The 20,506-nt window shown below is 45.5% G+C and overlaps 1 non-coding gene across 1 annotated transcript; it reads left to right on the forward strand.

The window, feature by feature from the left end:
* The first annotated feature begins 20,191 nt into the window (after positions 1 to 20,191).
* On the forward strand, positions 20,192 to 20,298 carry LOC148091571 (U6 spliceosomal RNA). The gene has a single exon (XR_015715648.1). It is a non-coding gene; the product is annotated as a U6 spliceosomal RNA (small nuclear RNA).
* The last annotated feature ends 208 nt before the right edge of the window (positions 20,299 to 20,506 follow it).

The raw sequence follows: 20,506 nt of genomic DNA on the forward strand, positions 1-20,506 counted from the left end.
CGGTTTTAACTGAAGGTGTGTTAAACACAAACCTCACAAGGGCTTAACCTTAATAAAGGGCCAGCATTTATTCATAAAGTCTATAAATAAAAATACAAAGTATCTTATTGATTACATTAGTCAGAATCACTTTTATCTACAACTTTTAAAAGCACAAACCAACCCTTTATTGTATTCATTTCACCAAGAAATACTCCCATTCTTCTTAGAGCTGAATATTGAAATAATTACAAGACAATGTCCTTTGTTAGTAAATTACACTCAAAGCTAAAGGATCTGAGTAAAAGTTAATATTCGGTAATAATTCTCTAGCAAGAAATTGAGCTAATGTTTTTTCTAGCAAGAAAATATAGAATTAGATTTTTAAAATTGTACTAAAACAAGACGATCCTTGAAAACAAATGTCTTTGTTTTACACTTTAACCATTTCAAACAAAAATACTTCTGAATCAAAACTTCTTTTGTAATGAACAGTGGTCCTAATTTTTGCCAAGTAACCCATTTTAATTGTCATTAATTATTCCTTCTGGACATTTTACTGATGTGTGCTCATTCCCCCTTTCTTTCCCTTTAGAGTCTCTACTCTTAGCACCCTACCTGGCTGTAGATTTTCTGCACCAGAACCTCCACTGAAAAGAACTCAGTGCTTTTTTTTACCATGGCCAATCCTGGCATAACTTCATCTCCCTCTTAAACATATGTGCTTGTTTGTCATGCATTGAACCAATATGTATTGATCATCTCCTGTGTTCCAGACACTGCTTTCATTTCAAGATCATTGTCTTGGAAGAGTTTTTTTTCCTTTTTCTGATCTATAAATGTTGCATCATTGACCTGATGCAGTAAGCGTAGCCCTTCCTTGTTTCCAGAACATTCTCCCTGAGACCATTTGGGGTGTAACACTTCCTGCTCCTATTCCTACAATTCTCCGCCACTGATTTCTATTTGTCTTTGGTTAAGTGCTCTTCCTTCCCATTTTTGTTCCTGCCCTTTTAAAGTCTGAGAACATCAGAGGATTTCCTGCACAGCCTCTGGTTTTACTAGCTCCCTTTCCTTTTCTTCGGCAGGGGGATCACTTGCGATTGCAGATTTATGGTGACGTTTCTGAGCATCCCAACTCTCTTGGGACAGCATTCATTTGAAAGTCTCCAACCATGACATCTGGCCTATCTCTCCTCTGATCTTTGGGAAATCTGCTTCCCTAAAGTCAACCTTGTATGTTTTAACTGCAAAACTTTCCCCATCCTTGGCTATCATGAGCTCAAAAATAGATTCTGGATTCAGACAGCCATGGGTTTGGATTGTCAGATACCGTTTCAGCTCCAAAACCTTGCATCACGTGGAGAGCTGGAGACCCTCCCTGGTCATTCTCATGGCCCTGTGTCAATTCCGTGATTAGCTTTGGGAATCTTTTTTGTATGTATCTCTAATACAGTTCCACAAAACACACTTCTGCTCTTCTCTCCTTTTATCTCTACACAAAGACTGATGTGCTTCTTCCCACACATTCATGAGTTTCCATGAAGATAGTCACAGATTATCATTTATGTGTTTGTTTTCATGTTTCCTCTCCCACTGTGTGCTGATGCCACTATGTAATGGTTGTTATAAATTCCTGATCATTTGGTTCCTCCAGGGCCCCACAGATGGCTCCCTACCCCATCCCACTTCAGTCAGATCCCTGATAAAATCACACCTATTCCTCCTCTTCATGTATGTTGAGACTTGCTGATTGTCACTCAAAGTAGAAGCATAGGATCTTATGGTACCAAAAATGCCCACATCCTAATCCTTGGAACCTTTGAATATGTTACCTTACAGAGGAAATTTAGCGGTGTAACCAAGTTAAGGAACTTGAGATGGAGAGATTATACCGAATTATCCAAGTGGGCCCAAAGTAATTACAAGGGTCCTTTTCACAGCGAGGCAGGAGAGCCAGAGAGAGATGGAGATGTGTTGAAGGGAAACAGAGGTGAATAGGATGTGAGGCCATGAGCCAAGGAATACGGGCAATCTGTAGACTTTGGCAAAGTCAGAGAAATGATTCTTTGCTAGAGCTTCCATAAGGAACGCAGCTCCTTACTGACACCTTAAGACTGATTTTGGACTCCTGACCTCCAGAACCCTAAGATAATAAATGTGTGTTGTTTTAAGCCACTACATTTGTGGTAATGTATTGCAGTAATAGGAAACTAACGCAGTTCTCCATGTCACTTATGAAGTTAGCCTTAGGGGGAAGGGGCCTTTCCAGCCAGCCCTGTTCAAGCAAAAAGATCCTTCACCTGTGATAAGTGTGTGTGCTTATAGTTATGACTTCACCTTCTTTCCTGAAGAGCTCGAGGTGGCCCACTAAAAAACTGACTCTATTTTTATTTGACCCAAATAAACGACAGCCTTAAAGAAAAACAAGTTTGACAACTCAAGTGTGAGGATAGAGTATGTTTAGAAAGGGGAGGGGAAACAGAATTCAACCTCACTGTGCTTGCCCTCCCAGGTCTCTCGCATCAGGATTAAATCTGTCCCTGGTTTATAGTGAGAAAGACACAAGGCCCTCATCTGTGACAGGCTGCTAGCTTTCACCAAAGCCACTCCCTCTGCTTCCTGGTCACTAGCTAGACAGCATTTCCCAGGCCAGCTTGCAGCTGGGTGTGGCCTGTGACTGAGGTCTAGCCAAGAGAACATGAACAGATAGTGTATGTCACATCCAAGCTTGCCATGAGTCCCCTAAACATCCCATGCATGTGATTCTTGGTTTTTTATCATCCCGTTGGCTTGATGCAAATAATCATGACGACCTTCAAAACCATATGTTGGACATACCACAAAATGGAAGGATCCTGGGTCCCTGAATCACTGCTTGGAGGAGAATTACCAACCAATCAGAAATACTTGTTTTAGCATCTGTTTTTGGACTTTATGTCAGTGAGAAATTAACTTCCGTTGTGTTGAGCAATTCATTGTACATTTTGGAGTTGTTTGTCACAGCAGCTAGCATTACATTAAGGTAACACAATATGCAAATCCCAAATATTTTGGGTAAACACAGTCTGCTCTGCATACAGGCACACCATGGGACCCATGCCACCTGTATGAAGCTGACTGGGGTTTATGTTTCGCCATGAGCAGAGCAGGTTTTATAAACATGCCTTGAAGAATGGTTCGTTGCAGGTCTTCCTGGCTCAGCCCAATGAAAGCAACTGCTGATGCAACAGCCCCTTCTTTTAATGCATTACATAACTTGTATTAACAAAAACAGCGTGGTTTTTATATTTTCACTGTGGTCGAAATCTGAAAGAGGAAATCACTTAATTCCCTTTGACTTTGTCAAAACACAGGTCTCTGGACATAACCATTCAAACAGTCTTTAGTGTCCAAGAGAAACACCACCCCACGAGTGTGTACTTGTTTCTGGACCTAAGATCAGGGTGACCAACCATCCTGGTTTGCCTGAGACTGAGGGAGTTCCTAAGATTTCCTAGGAACTTTCCGTTTTAAAACCAGGGCAGTCCCAGGCAAATCGGGAAGAGCTGGTCACCCTACAGGAGACAATTCTGCTAGAAGCAAGTCTACATATATGGCTAGAAATCCAAAAGAGAACAAAGAAAGGAGACATTTTTCTCCTTCTACCAGGAAGGGCATACTCTCAATTTAAGAAATGACATGTTCCCTCAAGGCGCCGCTGACTGGGAAAACCCCAGAGCCTGGCTCAGGCCCTCACCCAGGCCCAGGGCCCGTGCTGCAGGCAGGCCGGCGGGGAAGGTGTCCTCAGCTCCTCCCGTGTCCCCTCCCGCACAGCAAGGCCGGAGCCAGCACTGAGCGCTGTGAGCACAGCCCTGGGGCAGAAGGACAGCCCTACGGAGGGAAGGTGGGACTGAGAGGAGAGGACAGCTGGGCAGGAGAGTGGAGGGGCGAGCACTGCACCATGAGGCACAGCCCTCTGCCCCTCTGCCCTGGGTGTCCCTGTCCTCCTGCTGACTCACAGACATTCGCCATCAGATTGGCCCACGGTGTGGCTCCTGGAATGTTTGGCTGTCCGTTCGTCTGTGTGGTTCCCGCCCCACAGTGCTGCCCGCCGGCCTCAGGGACTCGGACTCATCTGGAGACATTAACTTCTAGGAGAGAAAGAAGCCCACCGTCGCCCTGATGAAAATCCAGCCGGGCTACATGAGGGCATTTAGTGCTGCCCTAGTCTCAGTCTTTCTCAGGCCACTGTCACCGCTTGGGTCAAGTCCCATACACTCTTATTTACAACCGATTTTTTTTTTAATTGCCTTATTTTTTGAACTCAAACATTTCTATTTTAAAAGAAAACTGCATATCACCAACATAAATGGAAAACCAGTATTGCTTGACAGAATTACACTCATTAAAAATTACATACAACGAAAGCAAAGCAGTGCTAGTCAGTTCCCGCCTGGCGTGTCTCAGAGGGCCGGCTGCAGGTCTGAGGCCTGCTCCGCAAGGGGACGTGCCCACGCGTGCGCGCCGCGTGGAGGCTCTCTCCTTCGCTAACCCAGGGAGAATTAGGAAAGTTCCCACTCGGAGATTCCGTTAGTTAAGCCCTGTGCTCCGCTCCCCCGAAAATTACTTCACAATCATTGGATAATTTCATTTCACTGAAAATGCACGATCTCCAACGGTCTCAACACAGCCCGACGTTCCAGTTCCTTCTCCCCGTCAGTGTGTTTTCCCACCAACAGGATGCTGGCCCCAAGCACTCTCCTCTCTGCTCTCTCCGCACCCAGCCCTCAGCTGCTCATCTTGCCTCGTGCGTGCTTAAAAACACAGAAGTGGATGGCCGAGCTCCCCCTCTCCCCTCTCAATCGCCGTCGGTGAACAGCACGCCCACATCTCTCAGCTAAAAGGAAACTTCCCTTTTCACGCGGCCCCGCGGCCTCCCCATTTCTCTGCGCTCATCCGAGCTTCTCAGGGGCCCTGTCCACACACTTCCCTTCACTCCTTAACCCACCACAACCCAACTTTCCCTCTCATCTCCTGTCATTCCATTTAAGTTGCCCCTTCAAGACCTGCAGCTCCTTCCTCCCTCCCTCCCCTCCCCTCGTCTCCAAGCACCCCTCCCTCCGGCTTCCGTGGCACCCCACTGGCGGCTTCCCCCCTACCCCATGTCTGCCTCCTGAGTCTCCTTTTCAGCGCCTGCCGGGCTTGGCAGGGAGGGCCCTCCTCTCGGCCCCCCACACTCTCTCCCCCGGGGCCCTTAGTAACCCCACATTGCCTGCAGATGCCCGAAATCATCGCTCCAGCCCCAGTGGATGCTCATTCATCCCTCCCTAGACTTCAGGCCACCACCACCTGCCTGGTGGCCTGAACCTGAAACCTGGGGGTGATGCCTGATTCTCTCACTCTCATTCTCTCCCCCGCTCATGTCTCTCAATCCCACTCCTATGGCCACCTCCAAAATATACCCCCAATCCATCCCCCCTTCCCATCTGACCTGTCACCTCTCTAAGCCAATCCACCGTCATCTCTTTTCTGGATTGACCTATACGTACTCCCAAAACTTCGGAGGTACCTTCTTTAAACACATCGCTTCCTCTCTTGAAACCCATCTGTGTCTTCCCACTGATCATAGAATGAAACCCAAGCTCCCTACTATGAAGCCCACAGAGCCCTGCAGGAGCCACCTCTGCCGATCTCTCCAATCCCACCTTGCTCTCTCTCCGACTCCCTTAAAACCCTCCTTGGCTTTCAATAAATGAATAGGTTTGCATAAATGAATAAAATAAATAAATGAGTTAATAAAATGCCAAGATTCATAGGAAAGTAAACCTTGACGCAAGGTTTTCAGATAAAAAGTTTTAAGAAGAAGTAAAGGCTTCCGTGGGGAAAATACATATAAAAATAAGAGTGTAATCCTAGAACTAAGGAAAAATATTTGTTTAAAATTACCCCAGAGGTCCTGGAGTAACTCACATACCCATTCCTGAAAACTGCAGAACTCCTTATTTGAAAAAGCGTTCACCTTGATCTACCTAAGGAGAGCATTCACACCTATTTTCAAGTTAATTGGTTCAAACATACACAACTGAAATCACTGTCAATAGGCCTAGAAAGGAAAGGTGAGAGGGACCTATGCCCATGAAGAGAAAGTCCTGCCCTGGCTGCGTGGCTCAGTTGGTTGAAGCACCGTCCTGTGCGCCAAGGGTGGGGGGGGTGGCAGGGATTAAGGAGCAACAACTAAGAGATAGAGGATTTCTTTTGGGAGCGATGAAAATGTGCTAATAACTGATGGTGGTGAAGGCTGCACAATTCTGTGAATACACTAAAAGCCACTGAATTATACATTTTAAATGGGTGAATTGTATCATACGCGAATTATATCTCACTAAAGTAAAAGCAATAATCACATGCTACTTTCCCGACATTATTTCTTCTTCCCATTTTTAGAGGATTCAGCATGTTAAATTAAAATCAAGGAATCAATACTGTCTTGTTAAATGCCATCATAAATATTTAGGTTTTTTTTTTAAGAACATAAAAAATCAATGAACAAAAGTTGACTAAACAGTTGATGTTTATAACAGAGTCGATTACATTCCTAAGACTTTTATGCACGTGTTCCTTTGTGTTCCTAGGGCAGCCTCTAGGATGGACGTTTAACATTAGTCCAAGAGTTTGCCACTTTTTTTTTAGCGAGAGAAAATGACCAAATTTAATACATACATCTGTACAGGAACCCCACATACACGAGAGGGTCAGAGACCCCACATGCAGGAGAGGCTCAGGGGTAGAAAAGGGACATGGGTAGGTAAGATGCTTCTGAGATATGAATGAGGTCAGGTGCCTTGGGGGCTTCAAAAGGTCATTGCAGGACGGTAAAAAGAGCAGATGTTCAGTAAATAGAAGCTTGTCCTGCCCTATAGCTAGGTCAAAGGCAGTTATCTCTAATAATTGCTTGGTGTGGGCAAGGCCCCTAATTCAAGTCCTTCTAGGTAGTTAAGGAAGGAGCAAGGAGCGTTTTCTCTGCTTTGTGGGGTTTCCCTGGCTCTTCCCTCCAGAAGACAGAACACCACTTGTTAGAGGAATTTCATGGCCTCTCCCTACTGGATATCCTTTTAGGTTTTTAAATTTTTGGATTTATTCCCCACTTGTGGATAAAATGTCACTTTGATTAGAAATTTTGTTCTTACAATGGAGGTGTTCCATCGCCATGGGAAATGGTCTTGATCTTGTGCCTGTTTCTCATCACGGGCTCCGCTGTAGCTAAGCTCTCTGGTGTGGTCTGACCTTGACCTTGAGACAATGACAGCTGGGCATGTTGTTAGTTTAATGGTCATGCCAGAGCTGTGACCAACAATAGCCATAATTGTGTCCAAACAGTCTTAATATTCGACAATGTCAAGCAAGACTCTCAAGGATGCATTGTGCCGGTGAAACCAAATGTGATGACATTGGCTGCTCTTTCTAGCAAGCGTTCTAGGTTCACTTTTATTTTGAGATTTTGCTCTTCTAAGTGGCCCTGGAGGAGATTCTACATTTCAACCTCACAGAGTCTTCGTTTTCAAAGCACATAATTATTTTAAGGGCCTGGCTGTTTCCATTTTGGCCAAGGAAAGTGGTTTGTTTCCAAAGTTTTCAAAGAATGTGGTGCTTTTGCCTAGACACGGTTGCTTTTTGAAAGAATGTCAAAAAAAACAAAAACAAAAAACCTGCCATTTGTTGTATTTTTAAAACAAAACAAAAAAACCCCACAATATTCCCCAGAGTCATTGTATGCATGGATTTCACTTCGTGGTTATAGGTTTTGACATTTTAAGTTAAATTATTGTTGCATAATCCCACATTGCTTCATGTAGGACAAAAGACACACAAATCATATGAAATATTCTAAATATTCCAAAAGAGAAGCCGCCTAGGCCAATGACATGGCTCATAGTTATGCAATACAAATGTGACAATTCCCACAGAACCTGAAGCACTGTGCTCATCAAGAAGACAGCAGGAACAAGTGGTATGAGATGCCACCGGTACCGAATTTCTGACTTGCTTTTCCTTTGGTAACAATGCCTGAGATGCTCACGCCAGGAAGTGTGTCACCAGCTCTTACTTTGTTTGTAGCTGACTCTTCCACACAATAGCAAGCCGGGAACGCATTTTATTGGGGAAGGAGAGTAATTTATTCCTTTCCGCAAAACTGGAACCAAGATAAATTCGAAGTTCCCCAAAATAACTGTCATGCAGATGATAAAGCAGCCCTGGGACTCCAAGCCTGACTCGCCCTTCTTTCTGAGTAAACAGCCAGGCGCTCTGAGGCAGCGGGGCTGCCGGGGGTAGAAGCTGGGGCTGTGCAACTTTGGAGGTGGTGCAGCCGACAGGTAGTGAAGCTTCAGGCGGAGAGAAAGTGTAAATAGGACAGTGAGCGACTAAATGGAGACACAGACTCCGGGAAAAGAAGTAGGTGGTTGTGTTTCCACCTCCAGTCTTTGGCAAACAAAATGAACGATGCGCCAAGCTGAGGCCTCCAAGAGGAATAGCGGGCTGGAAACTGCCGCTCAGAGATGTTCTTCATACATGTGACAGCCGCAGGCCCAGGCCAAGGTCAAGGGCCTCTCGGCCTTTAAAACACTGACCCAGGAGTGCTGTGCTAGGTTTCTTCTCTACACTAAAACTAACCCACTCTACTTTCTTTAACAAAAAATTGATAACATTTTATTTTCCTAAATATAAAAATAACTTTATACCTTATAGAAAAAAATATAAAAAGTATAAAGAAAAAAACTCAAGTTGCCTGTAATGTTTCTGCTCTGCAATACTCACTGTAACATTTCAGTGTCTTTCCTTACAGAAGTTTTCTACGCAGATATGACCATGTAACAATGCTGGAACCATGACGAATATCCAGTTTTGGGTCCTGCTTTTTCACATAACATTATATTGTGAGCATTTCCCTACATCATTAAATATCCTTAGAAATAGGATTTTTGATGGCTGCATAATATTCTATTATATGGATATGCCATAATTAATTTAACTATATCTCTACATTAGACATTTACATGGTTTTCAACTTTTCATTATTATTTTTTTTAATATCTCTTTATTGATTTCAGAGAGAGGAAGGGAGAGGGAGAGAGAGAGAAAAAAACATCAGTGATGAGAGTCTTTGATAAACTGCCTCCTGCATGCCCCCTACTGGCGATCGATCCCACAACCTGGGCATGTGCCCTGACTGGGAATCGAATAGCAATCTCCTGGATCATAGGTCAATGCTCAAACCACTGAGCCACACTGGCCAAGCTCAACTTTTCATCATTATAATCTGTGATGCAGATTCTTCCTAACTTATTTTTAATAATCTGGAGGGGAGGAATCTATGTGTTCAATGTGGGTAGAATTACTATCATGGTAAGAAAAAAGTACGGCACCACATAATTAGGAAGACATTTCGAAAGAGCGGTCGGTCTGTCTGAGATTCAGGCCATGTGCTCTGGGAGGGGAGTTCCACTGAATCAGCACAAAATCAGCCTTCACATGCTCATCATTTTGGGACTTGACTCCCATCGGTCTTGAAAACACTTTGGTTGCAACCCAAGCCGGTCAACAATGAGCTCCCTCCTATCAGATTGTCAGGTCTCAGGGACATGCAGCTGCTCAGCAGCCACAACAAAATAATGGAGGGAAGGAAATCTGTTCTCCACGGCTGTTTGTTTGTATTGCGGTAGAACATACATAACATAAAATGCGGCATTTTAATCATTTTAAGTGTCCATCAGTGACAATAAGTACATTCACAATGTCGCTCAACCATCACCACTATTCTTCCCAGAATTTTTATCACACCCCAAAGAAACTCTGTGCCCACTGATCAATAACCCCATTCTCCCCCCCCCACCCAATCTCCTGGAAACCACCATTCTACTTCCTTTTTCTGTGAACTTGCCTTATTCTAGGAGCCTCTTCTGAGTGGAATCAGACAAAATCTGTCCCCTGTGTTTGCCTTCTTTAGGCATAGTGTCTTCAAGGGTTACCCATGTTGCAGCAGGTATCAGAACATTTCTTCTTTTAAGGCTCAGTGATATTCCATTGCATGGCAGGCCTTACTCTGTTCATTCATTCGTGTGTTGATGGCCACCTGGGTTGTTTCCACCTCTTGCCTTATGAACAACGCTGCTACGAACATTCACATGCAAGTACCTATGGAGACCCTGCTTTCCATCCTTTTGGGTATATCTCCAGGAGGAGAACTGTCACAGGCAAATGCTGTTTAATTACTGAGGAACTGCCAAACTGTTTCCGCACTGCTGTGCCCTTTAACAGTCCCAGCAGCAACACGTGAGTCTCCACGTCCCCACTTACTCACCAGCACTCTCTATTTTCCTTTCTTTGAGTAATAGCCATCCTAATGGATGTGAAGCGGTATTTCACTGTGGTTTCCATTTGCATTTCCCTAATGACTAATGACACTGAGCATATTTTCATGCCCGTGTATTTCTTCTTGGAGGAAATGTCTATTAAAGTCCTTTCCCTGTTCTTGAATTGAGTAATTGGAGGAGTCTGCTTGGGATGGGACAGACAGACACCCAGCCTCGAAGTGCTCTCCACACAGAGCACTTGGTGGCAAGGAACTGATACTGATTCCAGAAAACAACAACGCCACAATCCAGGAGGGAGTTATTATGAAGAGGGGAGGGCCTCTCCCGGGATCCTGGAACAGGAAGTTCCACGGTCCCCCCGGGGACCTGCAAAGGCGTCAGGACACTGCCCTGTCCCTGTCGCTCTCTCTGGGGCAGTGTGCTCCTGTCTCCGCCTCTCCTTGCACGTCTGCTCCTGCTCCCCACCCCCAACCCAAGCGACTGGCTTCCCATGACACATGCCCAAGCTTCATCTTCACATGACCTTAGGGCTCCCGGGGCCCCCGGTAGACTCCAGTTCCTCTGTCCCCTCATTCAGCACTTGTTCTGTGAGGTCAGGTGCCCCTGTGGCCCAATCAGCTGTGGCCAGAGCACTGGTCACATAAGGGTAACGCTGGCAAACCCACCCCTGCCTTCGGCGAGTGTGGTGGATGGCGAGCACCTTTGAAGAAGGGAATATGGGGGGTGAGCAGTGATGCTGTGCTGACCATCCAGAGGAAGGTTTCAAGGCTCTTCAGCCGCCTAGTATCACACCCATTCCTCCAACACCCAGAGGATTCTACACGTGAAATCATTTGCCTTCAACTGGATGTCTTTCAGGGTGGCGCAGCTAGAATGTTCAAAAGACACCATTCAGTGTTGACGTGACAGTGGCTTGTTCGATGCTGAGAACAACTGATGAGCCTGTGACTGCCCTTGAGTTCCACCCCCGGGTCAGCTCCCATACAATTCTCCCTTCCCCTGTTCCTCCTTTAGCCTAAAGTGTTAATATTTGAGTGACATTTTTTAAAATTGCAAGATGCAACCCACTCGTGTTGGTAAAATTCGTTGTGTGGGTTGCAATCAACCACTTCTTTAAAATGGAATAGAAAATAACAGAACATCACATGTGGTCGTGTTAAGTATCACTTTCATAAAACTTTTGTCTCTGTTATGTGTATATAGGTAAAATGTACTTTTCACCGTGGGTCTCAGTTAAAAGTATTCCAGAAGTATTCGGTAACTTCCTACTTCCCAATGTACTTTATACTGCACAGGTCTAATAGATGGAGATTTCAGAATTGGCACAGTGACCACAAATAACTCAGAATCGGGAGCGGATTAAATTGCCATTTCAACATTAGTGTCATGTCTTACTTAAAATGATCAGTGGCCGAGACGGTATTACAGCAAAAACTGGAGAAAGATCTAAATATCCACTGATTGATGAAGAGATTAACAAAACGGTCTGTCCATACAATGGAACACTACTCAGAAATAAAAAGGACAGGTTACCATACATGAAACTCGTGAATAAACCTCAGAAAATGTTATGATCGGTGAAAGAAACCAGATACAAAAGACAACCTACTGTATGATTCCATTTATATGAAATTTCTAGACAAAACGCAGACCAGCAGTTGCCTGAGCCTGAGCAGGGATTGGCTGCAAGCTGGCCCTAGGGAACTTTCTAGGGTGTGGGGTGTTCTAAAACTGGATTGTTGTGATAGCTGCATGACTGTATAAACCTATGAAAACTCGTTGAACTGTGCACTAAAATAGGTGAATTTTATGCTATGCAAATCACACATCTGTGAAGCCGTCAGGAAAATCATAGGTGCTTTGAAATGCCTCCCTAGCTTGGCGTACGGGGGGGGGACATCCTGTATGCTTCCCAAATGTTTATTAGAAAAGGGTCTGGACTTCTCTTAAAGTCGGATTATTATATAACCCGCCACTTCCCCCTTTCCCAGGACTATGGACAGAACATCGGCGTCTGTCTATCTGCCTGCTGGTCAGCTTCGTGGGCCTTGGGGACGGTGCTCTACCGACTGGCAGGCAGGGCCCTGCTGGTCGCTCACCCACTCGCTCAGCAGTGGGGATGCCAGGGAGCAAATTGGTCCCTTGAAGCCCTTTCTATACTGTTGTGCTCTTCAGCCGGCAGGATGCGGGGTCCCTTCTGTGCTGCCAAGATCAGCAGCGATGGTGAAGAGAAAACACTGGACCAGTGTCACACATCCGTGGGCTTTTTCGCCTCCAAATAACTCGTCGCATGTTGAAAGCACAAACCTAAAATCATGCCGCTATTCAAAACTAGTGACCCAGGCAGACAGCTTCGGCGGAAACAATGGCCATTTCCCTCCTCCCTCTTTGGCATAATGAAGGAATGTGTCTGCACATCTCCCATTCCCCTGCTCGGCTTCCAAATGATACCCTGGAAGTGGGCTGAGTGAATGGCGGCCCAGATGAATGCTTGATCTGATTGAGTCTCTGCACCCCAGCGACAGTGGCCAGATTAGAACTGGGGGGATGATTTCCCTAAGCCTGGAGTGGAACAGCGAGTACATTGTGGTCTCAGTCATTTGATTGACGATAATGTGTTTTATAATGATGACTTTCACATCTCAAACCTCCAGAACTTCTCAAACCTACACCAGACAATTTTTTAAAAGAGCTTAATGACATTTCAGCTCTCACAAGTTTATGCCAAAACTGCACACCAAATGTAAGTAGGTGAAAGTGATTGTAACTCACAATTATAGGAATATCGATTTCAGTGTTGCTAATGGTTAAAACAGATGAGCGTGGCACTCCATTTTTTTTTTTAATGGCACCAGAGTTTCCATGTGGTTTGAAATTCTCATTAAAAAAGCCAAAGTAGACATGGCTAAGTTCTTGGGAAACGCACAAAATACAAACTAAAATGAACAATACATCACAGCTTGATAATTGAACTGGGGATGACATTCATGCAGTTTTTAAAACCTTTCTTAGTATTTCTTTTTAAAATATACCCCTGGCTGCCCCATACGCACCTATCAGATAAAGGGAGAGGAACAGGATGGCTCTCGTTCAGCCCTCTCGGCTACTGAAAGTAAACGTGTGTGATCCCGGGGTTGTCTCCACCGGGATCGGCAGGGATGCAGCCTGCAGTAAATAGTTCCCCTCGCTCGAAGTGAAGACAGCCGTGGGGGGAAACCGGCTCCATGGAAAGCCTCGAACCACGAGCCTCAGGAGTCGTCATTTCTGGAGAGGAGGGATGGGCTCCATAGAGAGGCAAGAGCCTCCTATTTGATATAGTTATTACCCCAAAATTGCCAAAAGTCAGGTTCAAAGTCCCTTACCCTCAAATTAAATAATGCAGAGAGAGCTGGGAATGGCATCCCTTGCCACATGCCTGTGGGGGTTTTTTCCTTTGGTTTTTCATTCAGTATTTACTAAAAGTCTGCTATATGCCCAACCCATGTGTAACTCACTAGATTTTTCGCATACCTCCTTTCTGACTATCCCTGATGCTCAGTGCTTTGAAAGATCCTTGAGGAGTGGAATTGAGCTTTTTCATTTTTATAGCCTTGACCTCCAGCCCAGAGCTTGGCAAAGAGTGTGCATTCAATTAATGCTGGTTGAATGGATGGATGGGTGAATAGGTGGATGGGTAAATGGACTGCTAGAAATGAATGGATTGGTGGGTAGGTAAGGAGGTGGGTGGGTGGGCAGATAGGTGGATGGATGGATGGATGGATGGATGGATGGATGGATGGATGGATGGATGGATGGATGGATGGATGGAAAGAGGGACAGACCAGTAAGTTTCCCCACTTTCAAGTTCTTATACGTCAAGGTGCCCTTAAATTTCAACTGCTATATCCATGGACAATATTATCAAGTTCCAGACATCCATCTGTTCTGATGAAAAGTATGTTGGGAACAGACAGAAAAAGAGTTCCATGCTTTGCTGATGCCACATATGAAAAGCTCTTTGCCAAATGCACTGTTTATCACCTGAAAACTACTCTTCCTGATATCTTACTCCATTTATAGACTCTAGCTCTCCAGTGTAAGATTTTATTTTTTGAATTAAAATGTGATAAGAAACCTTGCCGTTCCCAGAGTCTCCTCTCCGTCTGTAGGTCAGAAGTTATTGGCTGGACTCCCGGCATCTCACATGAGCAACTGCACGCTCCTGCTGACCAGACCTCCCTCGCCTTCAAACCAAATGATGTCATACTCTTTACGGCTCATTTTCCTAACATTTCACTTACATCTATGTGTGCACACACATCTCTGACTTCCCACTGCTTACAGAAATTGCAAGCAGGGGAACAAGTTTTAATTCTACACAGTGAGGCTTCCCAGAGGGTTTGGCTGATAACACTAATGATAAGGGTGCTGGCGTTTGCTGCACTCACTACGGGTGATGGTGTGGTCTTGTGGCATACTCTACGATGAGATATATATATAGATAGCCACTGGTGGAAAGATGTCTCTTAGAGATATTATATTCCTAACACAAAAAGAATAATAAATAATAAATACTATTTATTAAGCACCCACCAAATGCCAGCCCCTGTGCAGGCTCTTACACACACTAGCTTATTCATGTCACACCGGAGTCCTAGGAAGTGAGGAATGCTATTTCCATTCTGCTGATAAAATAGTTGAATCTTGGGAAAATGAAGTGTACTGCTCAAGGACAGATAACTAGTAAGTGGTGAGGCAGGACTTGAGCCCAGGTCCAGCCTGCGTTCTTTCCATTCCCCCCCCTTCGTCAGTGAGTTCTCAGAAAAACACCCTTCCCTTGCTTATCTCCTTTGCTTATTACACAGGACCTTGTGGTACTTCTCACGGACTGAAAACCTGCTCAGAGTTATTGGGGTTTTGAGCTAAGAAAAAAAAAAAAAAGAAGACCAGATGCGTAGATTTGCTTTTAGTTCAGTATAGTGTGACCTCAAAAAAAAATAAATCCTTTATCTTTCAATACCCACTTCCACAACATGCATATCACACGCACTCTGAAACCATTGCTAGGGATGAGTCTACTGATTGCCTCCAGAGCAGTGAGGCTTGACCCAAATTACAAGGCTGGAAGGATCGTGAGGCAGGACATCTCCACCCTTGAAAAGTTGCCTATTTTTGAGTCCCTCTACTAAGAATTCAGGGCATATTCAGAACACCCCCGTTTGGTCTTTGCTTCATGGACTTTTTAATGCCCTGGCAAACAAAAAGTGACTGCCAGCCGGTTGAAACCTACAGTTCATCTGAAAGGTCCAAAAGCCTCTTCTGTCAGACATGTGCCATCCTTCCCTGTTCCTTTACAGCTTGGGCATCGGTCACCCTCTGAGAAACTTGTCTGCGCTTGTCCCCAGGGTGTGTTGTGGTGGTGCCGAAATGACAATGGCTTTGGGGCTCAGTCTAAGGTCAGCCTTTCCCATGTTTCATTTCATGGCCCAATAGGCACAGAGCTTGTGGTGTTCCCTCCATCTCTGTGCGCACTCAAGGCCAAGGCAGACTGCCCAAGACTGAGAACAAAAGAACAGCCCGGTTGTCTGACACTTAAGACACCCTAGCCCACCACCTAGACCCCAGGGATCACGTGCCTCCTGACCCACACACACGTAAACCTAAAATACTCCCCCACGCACCTCCCCCTCCCCATCACAGTCCACATCCCCTCAGCCCCACATATTCTCTAGTCATTCCGGCATTTTAATCTGAAAATACAACAGGTAATTCCTTCCTCGCTGAATTGCTCTCTACCCCACCCTATAACCTCGCTCTGAGGTAACTTCCTAATTCTCTTTGACAGGACGGTTTACTCTTGATGGGGATTAGAGGTTATTTTTAGCAAGAACCGCACACAAGGAAATGATGCAATGACTTCTTTGAACTGGCTGAATGGTTCCTCTTTTTTGATCTTTGAGTTAATATGATTGTGAACTTGAAGTAGTTTCTGGCTTGGTGAGTAATTTTGTAGTCACAGGATAAAGTCCCCGTCTTCCAATGTGAAGGGTTTGTTGGTAGTGATTGCTTCCTAAATAACTGCACTTTTATCAGATGCAGACCACAGTGATGAAAATCAGCATGATTTTAACTCCCTGGCGCTGCCCTGAAGAACTCCCGGCTCCCTGATGATCTCTCGCACATGGTTACCCCCTTCGCAAAGCCTGTTCCGACAGAGGCAGGAAGGGGCCTAACTCTGCCACTGGCGCTGTTTTGATAAGTATCAAGCGGCCCCCCGCCCCTCCAATAAATGTCCACAGGCATTTCTCAATCCCTCACGATTTTTAAACTACTTGTTCATTTAAGTCCACATGTCTTCACCAGAGTTTCTCAACCTCGGGACTGTTGAAATTTGGGGCCAGATAATTCTTTGTTGTGGGGCCCTTTGTGCATCACAGGGTGGGTAACAGCACCCCCAGCCTCTACCCACTAGATGCCAGGGGTACCCCTCCCCACTTATAACGACCAGCAATGTCCTCAGACGACACCACGCGCCCTGCAGGGAGGCGAAACTGCCCCCGGTGGAGAAACACGGGCCTTCACGGTGCTCTCAGTTACAAGTTCCTTGTGGGTCAGGACTAATGTGTGCAGACTCCCAACCGGACCGCGCTCAGAGGCGGCTGTTTAATGATCAATCACTAAAAAGCAACAGGAATTTCTGGCTCACATCTAGAGAAAATGAAATATTTAAACAGATGATCAATAAATAGTAGGTAATGTGTTTCATTCAGCCTTCCGGTCTAATCAATACGATTAAAGCAAGATACAACTCACAGAGGAACTATAAATGTGTAAGAAAGGGTTCATCACCTCCTCATTAAATTGCTCCCACAAAACCAGGTGAGAGGCAGGTAACCTGACTTCACCCCCAGCAGGTGAATGACCGCACCGCTCAGAGGGAAGCCTGTGCCCCGGGGTGAGCATTTCTTCACAAGTGATCTTCTGTGAGGCAGGGAGACGGGCCAGCACCCCATCCCTTCTCGGGCTCTGACCCTTGTAAAGTATTTCAAGTATATTTCATGGGTGAAAAAACAAAAGATAGATACGATCTGATATATCATTATAACTGCTGCTATTATTCATCCGCTCAAGTGGCATTAAAGTGCTGGATTTGGAAAAGAATGATCTCTTTATAGCCTTTTCTCTCTAGGCAAAAGAAAAAAACCCTTTATCAGATAATCTGATGAATTACACGGGTTATTTTTATTCTATTCAAAAGAGGCTAAGCATGTAGGTCCTGCTTGTTCTCACATGCATTGGTTAGCAATTCAATTAAACAAATATTTAGTGAAACCATGGGGAAGGCAGTCTAATAGTTGCCAGTCCCCACAGTGGAAATACCCAGATGAGTAAAAAACAAGAATCTGCCCTCAGAGAGTTTATATTTATGATTTATATAACAATTGTTTGTGTATTTGTATTATGTCCCCATACATACTTGACTTTATACTTTAAACTGCACACTGTAGGAGAGGTTTTAAAAATCTGATGGTGATGACTGAAAGGTCTGAGCAACCACAGATGATAGGTGGTCAAGAAAGATTTTTATGGAGAACACAGCTTTTAAAACAAGAGTGTGTGTTCAAAACATTAATGGTGAGCATTTTCCCTGAGTATAAAATTAATGCATGTTTCTTGTTTTTAGAAAATACAGAAAACAAACAAAGCTCAAGGGGAAAATGGTCTCCCATAAGCAGTGGTAGGTATGTGCAAAGATGCAGGACTTAGCGTGCTGGGGGGCTCCCGGGGAGCTATGGAGGAGCATGGGGTGGGGGCCTGAATGTCAGCCCTGATCAGGAGGGCAATGGGGAGCCATTGATGGTTCAGTGTTCTGGGCATGGCCTCCTTGCACCCTCTGTGGTCGCAGTGCTTCTGGTCCCTTTTCGGATGTAGAACTGAAGGACTTAAGGAGTGCAATAACTTGCCCAAAGTCATACAGCTAGCAGGTGGGAGAGGTGGGCACTCCAAAACCCCAGGCCCCTCATTCAACGGGGGAATTGAGTGGAGCAAGAAGAGGACTGCGATTTAGAGCATTAAGAGTCTAGCTATGGAAGGAGTGCCTTTGACACAGTGGAGTAGAGCAACAGATTGCACAGGCCCAGGCAAAATATTCCACTTACTTTGTAGAGAAAACACCAATTTCCAGCCCAGAGACAGCTACACAGAGCAGGTAGCTCAGCAGTGCCCTTTGGTGGTGGCTCCTTCCCCGCCCTTCGAGCACCAGAAGGGCAAGCCACTGCCAAGGTACCCCCGGCCTGAATTCAGGATCCCTTCAGGTGCTCTGAGCAGCTCCCTTTGCACTCTTCATGGGGACTTTGTGCCACCAACCCATTCCGGCTCTTCCGGATCATCTGGCTAAGAGCCAGCCTGCCTGCCAGGTGTGAGCAAACGGAGCTCCCCGCACACTCCTGAGAGACCCCAGGATGCATTCCTAGGCTACCAGGCCCCTGGAAAACCCAGGCCAAGGAAGGGCAGCATTTCGAAGGAACATTCATGAATGTGAACATTGATATGTCATTGACATTGTCACATCATTATATATTTATGTGTTTATTTTCATGTCTGTTTCCCATCACCCCTTTCGAACCCCTGCCCCAAGCATAGCTGCATGACAGGATGCTATAGAAAGGGCACAGTGCACAGGGCTACTGACTGTGACTTTTAAGGAGTTATAGGAACCTGAGGAAGCTGGGTCACTCAGCGTTACACAGGGAAGGACCCATGACTACATAAACTCGGCCCACTCCTAGAAGGTTGTTGATGAGGAGGGGAGAGGGGAGAGGTGGTAGTGGGATCAGGAGGGTTTGCTTAGGGCCAGGGGAGATGTAAACTTTTCTCTTTCGATGGCATCCAGCAAACATGTTTCCTGTGCCTTGTAGATGCCAGGCACTGTCCTTGTGCCAGAGATCCGGCCCCGGAAATGACAGCAAAACTCCTGTCCTTATGCAGCTTACGTTTGGGGCAGGGGTTGGAAAGGGGTGATGGAAACAGACATGAAAATAAACACATAAATATAAATAGTTTCAGATAATGATGCGAAATGGCAATGATATAGCAATGAAAAAGTAGATCAGTGTGGTAAGATAGAGGTTGGCTGAGCGTGGGGCAAGTGGTGGCCAGGCCAGGCCTCCCTAATGGGGTGACATTTGAGAGGAAGCCTCAGTAGCGAGAAGGAACTAACCGTGCAGTTTGTGACGGAGGGGACAGCGAGTTCAGAGGCCCTGTGGCAGGTACCAGTTCAAGGAACAAAGGGGCCTGTGTGGTAAAGCGCAGGAAGCAAGGGAGGGGCAGGGAGGTGGGAGCCAGCACAGAGTCCCATCGGCCTCAGGCCACGGAAGCCACTTGGGTTTTAATTCTGATGGCTGTGTGAATCCAGTGGGAGGTCTGAAGCAGAGGGCTAAGTGCTCACGGATGTGTTTTTAAAAGATGACCTTGTCTGCGGAGTGGAAAAGGTCTCTAGGGGCAAGAGTGAAAGTCACTGGGGTCCCTTCCAGAGGCAGATGAGAGATGCTGCTGCGTGGCCCACGGTGGCTGCCGTGGAGAAGAATATTGTGGATGCAGAGTGGGCGGCACTTGCCGACGAACTGGCCGTGGGGAGAGTGGGCGAGGAGGTTGGCTGAGCACCTAGGTGCACGGCGTGCAATTTCCTGGGATGAGAGGCTGGAGGAGGGCTTCGGGGAGTGGAGAGGAACAGCTTCAGATCCGGACAAGTTAACTTGGAGATGCCGGTATGTCAGGGGAGATTCGAAGCAGACGGTCTGGAGAAGTCAAGCCAGGGATATAGATTTTGGGGTCATCAGCAAACAGATTTTAAAAAATGATGACTTAAATATCGAATTACCATGCTCAATTCGGCAGCATGTATACTAACATTAGAATGGTACGGAGAAGATTAGCATGGCCCCTGTGCAAGGGTGACAGGCAAATTCATGAAGTGTCCCATATTTTTTAAAGGGTTAAGGGGGCCAAATATATGGGAATGGAAGATGGTTTGACTTTGGGTGGTGGGCACACAATGCAACATACATATCATGTATTATAGAAACGTACACTTGAAACATATATGATCTTATTAACTAATGTCACCCCAATAAGTTTAATAAAAATAAAACTTAATTTAATTAAACTTAAAAACAGAATTACCATATGACCCAGGA

Source organism: Miniopterus natalensis, chromosome 14 (genome assembly GCF_054644295.1).
Source record: "Miniopterus natalensis isolate mMinNat1 chromosome 14, mMinNat1.hap1, whole genome shotgun sequence".
Taxonomy (NCBI): Eukaryota; Metazoa; Chordata; class Mammalia; order Chiroptera; family Miniopteridae; genus Miniopterus; species Miniopterus natalensis.